The sequence below is a fragment of the Triticum aestivum genome, chromosome 4A (genome assembly GCF_018294505.1).
Source record: "Triticum aestivum cultivar Chinese Spring chromosome 4A, IWGSC CS RefSeq v2.1, whole genome shotgun sequence".
Lineage (NCBI taxonomy): Eukaryota > Viridiplantae > Streptophyta > Magnoliopsida > Poales > Poaceae > Triticum > Triticum aestivum.
The window spans coordinates 608,246,204-608,256,238 of NC_057803.1; positions in this window are offsets into that span (position 1 = coordinate 608,246,204).

The following is a 10,035-nucleotide window of genomic DNA, read 5'->3' on the forward strand; positions in this document are numbered from 1 at the left end:
TCACGTACTGCGTCCTGATGCATGCTAATTGGTTGCCGTAACACGCTGCCACTTCTCGCGGCTCTATTGGCTCGAACTCGCCAGGGTGCACCGCCGTGACCACCAGTCTTCCGGTGCCGAGCTCTTTTGGGCGCCGTGTCCTCTTTTCCTTCTTTCCCTCACTGGCTTGGAAGGTCCCACCTTCCGTGCTGTAGTTAGGAACATTATCTTTGTCACCATTTTTTGATTTCACATGTATATTTCTCCATTATTAATTTCATCTTTGTCACCATTTTTTGAATTCCATACCTATTATTTCATTCTTTTCAAAAACAATTGCGCAAACTTTTTACCAACCCATGTCTCTACACCATAGTGTACAAATTCCGCTCCCTTGAGATCCATGATGCATGCACAATATAAAAAATTCACCTTTTCAGAGCACGATTTCTATTTTTTTCTCTTAGGGACACAATGGGTCATTTCTTTTGCACACGTACAAAAGAAACGAGCACGTGCGATGTAAAAATGTTCATTTTTTAACATATTTGCGCATTTTTAATGTTTTTTGTTGTGTGTTGGTAGGTTGTTGCCGATCCCGACATGAATGAAAACGACATATAACCATGGATTAGGTGAACAATTCGGCCAACTATTTCTCATTTTTGTTGGTTCATCTCAGGATGGATTTACTTATGTGTAAACTCTGAAGAGGCACTTGGCTACAAACCTTTATATTTCTAGAACTAAGAGGCTAGAAAAAGATAACACCACAACAGATAAGATTGACGAATCTTGGTGAGAGGAACCGAAACACTAGATTGGATGCGGGGATAAGGTAAAACGCACCTCAACGAGGCCAACTCAATCGGTGTCGAACCGTCCTAAGACCAACATGTCCAGGTGAAGAAAATGACTGTGATGCATTAGGAGCGGCGATAATAATGTGGAGGAGGGCGGAACGGTAGAGGCAGGAAGAAGGGATGAAGCGTGGAAAAGTAGGGCAAGAAGAAATGGCCGATGCGCATTAAGGTGAGGGAAGTGACTGAAAAGTTTGGAATGGCTATGTTTAAATATACACCATAACTCAACCACACTTTATTGAACCCCTTCATTGGTGGGCTCAAATTAACCAGCATTAGCGTCGTCACCGCTGACAAGAAAAAAGTTAACATTAGCGATAATTCTTCTTCATTCTCATCATGGGAAATTACTGCCAAAAATAGTTTTCCTTTTCAGGAGAGCTTTTTCTTTCGAGGAAGTCCTTTTTTTAGAAGATTGAGGCAATCTTTTTTTAGCGACTTGAGGCAATCCTTCTAAGCCGACTATGGGAGCACACAACGACCTACTTTGTAATCTTTACCTGATAATAAAAGCATGCAGTGCTTCTGTCCGTTCGCCGTCACGCACTCTTTACCAAAAATCCCTTATTTTTCGGTAATTAAACCCGCCGTTCCCTTTTAATTGGATATCTAAAAAATGATATGTTTTTTGCACAAACCCCCATGTCATTCGATATATTCAATCCACAGTGCTCCTTCATCTCCATATTATGTATCTTATCCGCCCCCTTTCTAGCGCGGAGGATGGGGAGGTTTGGCCGGCGTGGATCGGGGATTGGAAAAGTCCCTTGATCCCGCGAGATGCAGCCAGTGTACCTACCATCGCTTGAGCTAGGAGCTGGCGGCGACATCCCGGAGAGTGGCCTAGACAACCTGTCTTCCCCGATTCTCGTGCCAACCGAGGTGCCCGACGCATCTCCAAGCTGCCTGTCGTCATGGCCAGGGCAAGGGTGACAGCGATGTCCTCGGGCTTCGTCATGTGAACACTAAGAGAGGGAGAGAGAAGGAGAAGATAGGAGGTGGGTGGATAGATGGGGGCAGCGTGGAGTCGGAGCTGCCGCTCCGGCGGCGTCTCTTGGCGCCGGCGCCAAGGAAGACTGGGAGGAGGCAGAGAGAGGGTCCGGCGTGCTGCTCGGGCGCGCCTCGGGGGTTGCAGCATGTGGGCAAGGGCGACAACGAGCTCCTCGGGCTTCGTCGTGTGAACACCGAGAGAAAGGGAGAGAGGAGAAGATAGGGAGGAGATGGACGGAGCATGGTGGTGCGGGGGCAAAGATGCTGCTCCGGCGACGTCTATGGGCGCCGGCGGCCAGGAAGACTGGGTGAAGGCGGAGAGAGGGTCTCGGTGCTCCTCGGGTGCGCCTCGGGACTAGAACGTGTGTGGAGGCGCTCGGGAGCTAGTTGAATCTGGGGTTCTGAAGAAGAGAGGTTGGCAGAGTGAAAGTATTAGCGGGGGGTGTTCTGCAAGTCGCTCATGGTTCATCCTGTCGTCCGCTATCCAGGATGTGTGGTCAACGTTCGAGCTGCGTGTAGCCACACTACTAGTGTCGCTCGGCGTGTGGCCATTGTGTTCCTGGGCAGTAGCATTGTGGTGTATTGGCTGATCGACATCATTGTGGTGTATCGGCTGATCGACAGCATTGCGTGAGGCGCAACGCAAGCAGACAACACGGGTGCTCGCGAACCTGCTGGCCTTTTTTTTTTTTGATAAAGGATGGATTTTTATTGTCTCAAAATGAAACATCAAGAGGATACAAACATTATGAGCACACACCCGACCTCTACATAGTAGGATGCACACAGCCAAGCGGACCTGCTGGCCAACATGCTGTTTTGGTCGACGGATTGTTAGCCATGCTGCACGTCGATTTTTGTACCCTACCTCCTTCAGTTTAACATTTGGTCTTGCATGTTGAGCTGACCCTACCGGTATACATTTTTTTGTGGGTGCCCCCTACTGGTAGCTCGACTCCATCCCTACTTGTGCTCTCTAGCAGCTGTTGAGATGAGATTACCCCATACCCCGCGGAGAGCGTGAGCTCGACGCCGTACATGCGTATGGGGTAATCTCAACTCAACAGCCGCTCCCTGTAAGCTTTTCCTCGGTGTTTGTTAAATCTCAAGAAAGTTGACTGCAGGGATTAATTAAAGCTTTCAGACAACAAGGTTAGCGGTGCAATTTCTTGGTTATTGACTGAATTTCTAGTCTTCGTCGGCAGATTTGGCGGAGGGAGCTTTTGAAGGGGCAGTGTTGGTCTTGAGACGAAACAGCTGCCTATAGAGCAGATCTATGTTCTTCATCTCGCTGTATACGAGACAAAGAAGCTGCCCGTGTATCAGATCTGGAGGAGGCGTTGGTTGTTTTGGGTCTTGTGAGGAGGACACAGATTGATAGATGAATAGTCTTATCAGTATAGTGTACGTATCATGTTCCTAGCTCGCTCAGAGTTCTTATGCCAGTACACTATGGGAGAAAGTAATCTATGGTTAATCATGATTTGATTGGGAATGACACTATGGCAGGAAGTAATTATGTTATATTGCAGATTTGCTAAAGAACACTTTTGTAAGTTAGCTTGTCCTCACTGTACAAGATATGGATTAAATGGCCTGTATATGATTGGCTTTCAAAGTACTCCCTCTGTCCCAAATTTTTTGTCTTAGATTTGTCTAAATACAGATGTATCAAGTCATACTTTAGTATTAGATACATCCGTATCTAGACTAATGTAAGACAAGAATTTTGGAACGGAGGGACTACATTGAAAGAGCTATCTTTGTAACCGGGCCATGTAGTTCCTGGTCGGTTGATGGCTTAGTTAATTCAAATATGGGCTCATTTTGAGTCTATTTCTAAAAAAAAACTTTGCAATCAGATACTGTTTTCTTCTCTCGGGTGAGGGTAATGGCCTTTTCTCATCTATTTTAGTGTGGAAATACTGTGCACGCAATTTTCCTGGGAAAAAATCACATGACACTCTGATCTACATGGATACATGGCTGTAATTTTGTGTCATCCGTGAATCGGCTGCATAATGTAGTCCATGTAGCAGTTGCCCATGGATCGGATCTGGAGGAAGCACTGGTTGTTTTGGGTCTTCCGAGGACACAACTGCAGCGGGAACTATAGATGAACTAGTCTTATCAGTATATGTGCGGTACAAATATACCGGACAGTCCATGTATATCTGATTTTTTAAAGTATAGAAACATGAAATCAAATTGCAAATGGAGGCCTGCACGGAGCTCGGCCTCTTAAGTTTAAAAATCTCCAGTGGCGCATGAGACTGCAAAGTTTAGTATTGTCAATAGGTTGTATTAGTAGAATGCCCGTGCGTTGCCACGGGCTCTTGAAATATTTCACACATATAAACAATATAACACAAACACAATTATTTAATAACGCAAGTCCATTATTGCAATGTAATTGGATAACATAAAAGAAAAAATAACGAGATGTCCATGTAACAACTGAGTGATGTTCCAACTGAATATCTATTATAAAACTATTAATATCTAGATGATGCGCTTAAGAAATTCTTTCACAATATCAGAAAAGTTACCTCTAGCTTCATTCTCATGATGTTTTAGTAAGTATAATAAAAAAATGCTTCCTCAATTCATTCCCATCCTGCAGAAATAAGACATGTAGTTAGTATGACAATTTCACGCCGAAGGTCTTAAAACATGTAACGCACAATACTCACCGCACAAATCAGCTTCACTAATTCTTTACCGTTCCACCAAAGCATAAAATGAAAAATAAAATAGCCAGACACATTCCTGAAAAAAATTAATTTAATAATATAAAAAATATAGTGATAACAAAAGTAAATACTCTTGTTATGAATTCATTACCCGTCTACACTCATTGGAACACCAAACGGAAATAAACGTTGTCATTTAGATATATCATAATTCCAACCAGGCATCTTTATTTCGAGTGCTTCTTTGAAATCCTTTGCAAAACTTTTTAATTTCAGTGAATGCCTCAAGTTTTTATCCTCTGATGATTGTGATGTTTGATTAGGATCCATAATATAGACGACGTGCCTCTTTGTCGATGACGTACAATATGTATCGGCCGATGGATGCATAGGGAAGATAAATCTACAAGTGAAGTTATTAGAAACAACAACAAACCATCATAACGATGGACAAAATATTTTATTTACCTTATTGCAAGATGAGATGTCGTTCTTCATTCCAGGCCAGCTATCAAATAATGTTGCCAACGTCTGGATAGTTTCCTTCTCACAAAACTTCTGACCTCGTGTTGACTCTAGCATCATGGACTAAGTAAAAGAAGAAATATTGTTTAAACTAGTTGATACTAATGGCACATAGAATGAAGAGTTGCGATAACTTACACAAAATCGTAGATCCATGTAGTGTATAGGAGGGTCTGTGAACAATACTCCCTCATCACATGGCAGCATACGCACGACAGTGTTGAAGCAATCATTGTCCATAGGCTGCTCCATCTTAAGTATGCACTGAAGTTTCTTAAGACTTAAGCTCATTGGATCGGGTGTGCAGCTCCGGACCCATACCATCCTGTAATTTGGATGGTAAGAAGAACAATAATATACATCCGCACATTAAATATTGATACATGATGCTTACTCCAAACACCCGGCATCATCAATCGACATGATGTACTTGTAGAGGTCGGCAAGTATTTGACGTTGGTCCGTGGGAATGATAGTGACTGGGGCAGGACGTTTTTCTTCGACTACGTCAGGAGGATTATCCAGGATCTCGAAATCAGAATTAGCTAAAGTTTCTTCGCTGACAGGTTTATGGTATATGGGACATCCTTTTAGCAAATTAAGCTCTGAATCAAGCAAAATGACTACTAATTTTTGACGAAAATGTTTCATATCCTCCTAAAAAAATTTATACAAAAAAGTTATACAATATTTTCAGATAAAATAACGAAATAATGTATAAAAATGAAATACATGGGTGAACTGGTCTGACAGTCCATGTGATGTCCAATATTCCATGTAATTTAGCATAAACAACCCACATGATACGCTATAATATTTGGTAAGTGTGTTTTAGAATATCATACAGATGAATCAAATAAACAAACCATTTTAACAATTGCTTACACATCGGTTTGTATTGCCTCCTAAATTTGCTCAACCGTCCATTCTGTAACATTGAGATCGGGCCACTTATCACCTCTGATAAACTCCGGACTCTGCTATGCAAGTTTCAACCATTTCTCGAGCCCCCGTAACTATCATACGAGAAATGTTAGGGATGAAGTCAAACAAAACATATGTTAAGATGAGTAAAAAAATAGATAGTTACCGTAGTAGCAAGGTCATTGCGTTTGACATTCTCACCAAGTGAGTCCAATACTTGGATCTCTCGTTTTTTGGCATTGGCGACTACTAGATACCAATGGTAGCCCGGCATGTTTATCGAAATGAATAATTGGTGTAAATATCATACAAATCACAATCACAATTAGACATAATTATTAATAAATCATTAGACATAAGAACTAAATAAAAAAATCCATAAATATATGCATGGATATGAAGACAACAACTAACCATATCTTGCTGTAGATAATTATTAACATGACGCACAAAGCGACGATATTTTGATGGGTCGATGTCTCTTTCACCGTCTTCTTTTATCTGGCCAGATACAAACGTGCTAATAATGTGTACCTTTTCACCCGCTCTGTCTTGTAGATGGTCGTAAGCAAGGATGCAATATATGTAAGTATTTATCACCTGTAAACAACATTTAGGATATATTTATATTTTATGATATTATATATTGTTCATATTATTGATTACAAAGTTTATGCAATTGGTCTTACACTGTTATGTAAGAACATATCATTTTTTATAAGGCATTTCAAATCGTCGGTTGCTAACACGGCATCTCCAATGTCCACGAACTGGGTATCCTTGCGGGCAGACTTTATTGATTCGATGACTGTAATATCTCTAGGGTACAAACATAGTCTGTCAAATTCATAAAAAGTGAGACAACTTAGTTTAAAAAAATGAGCCAAATTAGTTGAATACAAAAGGCAATATCACAAAAATAAGATCGATAATAATATAAACATATACCTAGTGGGATAACACGCAAATTAGCATCCTTTTTTGGTTTGTTATGAGATATAACCTCTTCGACGTTATTATGTTGTGAATATCCGGCCCTTTCCTTCGACGTTGCATCTGAAACCTCCATGTATTCTTTCTGTGCATCTCCAATGTCCATATCCATGTCTCCTATATTCGGATTAAACAAGAATATAAATAGACTATTCATATTATCATCTATAATAACAGAGTAAGGTTAGCTATATGCACCTCTTCTCGTGGTGTTTCAGTGTGGACTGTCACCGTTACATCAGTGCGTATGTCGGAATACATCACTTTATATCTATGCTGGAATATAAATAGGATTTTTGTATGCATCATATAATAAAAAACGAAACAATCTAAATAAAGAATAAAAAGTTTAGGAAAAAAATATCAACATAAAAAAATCAGAGATAAAGGAAAAGAAAATAAACAAAAAACACATCAATTATATATTTGTGTAATATAAGTTGAACAATTTTTTAATATATATTTCAAATTTTTGGTTTTATACAATTAACAAATTTAAAAAACACAGTGTTTATATATTCACTTAACATTTTACAATAAATGTTGAACAATTTTGTAATGGACGATGAACTTTTCAAAAAAACATGAACTTTTCCTTAATACCGTTGAACACTTTTGTGACATGCATTGAACTCTGTATATTATAATAGAAACCAAACATTATAAATAAATTATAAAAGAGTATAGATAAAAAAAATTTAAACATAACAAAAATAAAAAAAGAGAAAAAGGAAAATAAAATAAACATAAAAACGCAATGATTATATATTTTTGTAATATAAGTTGAACAAATTTTTAATACATATTTCGAATTTTTGTAATATACAGTTACCAAATTTAAAAACACAATGATTATATATTCATTGAATATTTTATAATAAATGTTGAACAATTTTGTAATGGATGATGAACTGTTTAAAAAAACTATGAACATTTCATTAATACTATTGAACACTTTTGTGACATGCAACGAACGCTGTATATTATAATTAAAACAAATTACTGTAACTAAAAAATAAAAAAGAATAGGAAATAAAATATAAACAGAAACCCAAAAAAATAAAGAGAAAAAGGAAAAGAAAACAGCAAAAAAACGCCATGCCCGCCACGACGGGCCTGTTACGCGGCACGCCAGCACGGCCCACCTGGCACGCAGGCCTCTAGGGCGGCAGCAGAACTAAAACGACGAGCCGTCGCCCGTTCCCCTCCCCTTGCCGCATTCTACCTAACATACCTTATCCTCTCGTCTCGCTCACTCTCTCATCTCCTCTCGTCTCACTCACACAAACCCTCTCGCCCTTTCCCCTCCCCCCGCCGCATCGCCGCCGCGTTGACGAGCAGGAAGACCCACTCTCCCGCCCGCCGGCCACCGCATCGGTCTCTTGCATCCACTGACCTTGGGGCTGCCTGCTGTGGACTGCGCGACCGAGCGCGACGGACGAGGCACGCTTCCTGGAGCACCTGCGGGTGATGGATGCGGTCCCGTTCCGGTTGGATCCGCGGCGGCGCTACTCTCCGGCGATGTCGCAGCTGGATCCGCAGCGACGCGTCACTATCTGCAATGACACAACTCCGGTAAGCCATTACCCATGCCTCATAAATCCATTCAACGTGGGCTGCTCAGATCTGCCCCCTCCTCGTCTTCTTAGCCACTAAACTCATTCTCTGTTCTCTCTGTGCCGCGGCGCCATGAGCAAACCTCACATGCACGGCGAGGACGACGACTGCTTGCCAACGCCGCCGCCCTCGGCAAGGAGGGATGACATGCACATGCACTCAGCACGGATCCACGGCGGTGCTCCTCTCCGGCGATGTCGCAGGTGGATCCGAGGAGTTGCGTCCAGATCTGCAACGCCACAGCTCCGGTACGACACTCCCCATGGCAGATCCGCCCCCACCTAGTCTTCTTCGAATGTTTCTAGCGTGCTGATGTGGTTCTCTATTCTATCTGTGGCGCGGGACGGTGACCAAACCTCGCATGCACGGCGAGGACGACGACTGCTTGCCGACTCCGCCGCCCTCGGCGAGGAGGGATGACATGCACAAGCACTCAGCTTGCTGTGCGCCGAACGACGCGCCGCGGGGACACAGTCACCTCAACCAATGGCGCATCTGACCACCCCTCCACATCCCCACCGCTCCAGCCAGCCGGCCACATGACATCGCTATGTGCCCGCCTCATGCTGCTGCACCCCTCGGCAGCAACTCCCTCTCAGCAACAGCTAGCTCGCACGGATCCCGCTTATCTAATGGTAAGCAAATTAATCCTTAATCTGTGGCAGCATCTCTGCATCCTTAGATCTATTTTGTAGGTTTTGTGCAGATGTTGAACTGAATATTGAGCATTTTAGTTTCCATATGTTTGTGTAGATGCTTGCTAGATGTTAGCTAGGGTTTCTGCTGATGTTTGCTAGAACCTTGAGCATTATTATAGGGTTTGTGCAGATGTTTGCTACAACTTTGAGCATTTTTTTCAATATGTTGCAGACCGTCTTGCTGTGCATGACGGATAACAGACGACATTGACCTTTTATAGAAGGGGTACAGCTGTGCACCTTTCATGCACCTGTTGCTAGGTTTGGTGTATGTTTTTACTTAACTTTCTGAGAAATCCTTTCTTGGTCAGTTTCTTATCATCGGTAATGCTTTCGGATTAAAATAAGAAGCGCATAGCTCTTGCACATTATCTAAAAACTATGTTATCAAATACCCTAAGATGTTCAGAAAACAAGTCATGAACCAATGGAGGTTAAACTATCTTAGATTGTGGTGTGGCATATAATTAGCTTATGCAGAATCAATTGGTTTGACTTGAATTTATGCAAATTTACCAAATTATCACAAAGGTACACTCCCAAGAAAAGTTATCACCTGAGCAGGCATTATTTGGCATGCATATCTCAAAGTAACATGTTTAATGATTTCCTATTATTAGCCACTGCTATTAAGAACCAGACCCACTTGTGAAGGCCACATTAACATTTGCAGGAGCAGCACTGGCACCTATTGCCCTGCTGTACTGATGCGGGGCAGAGCGAACTGGGATGCATGTGGCGATGAGAGGATGT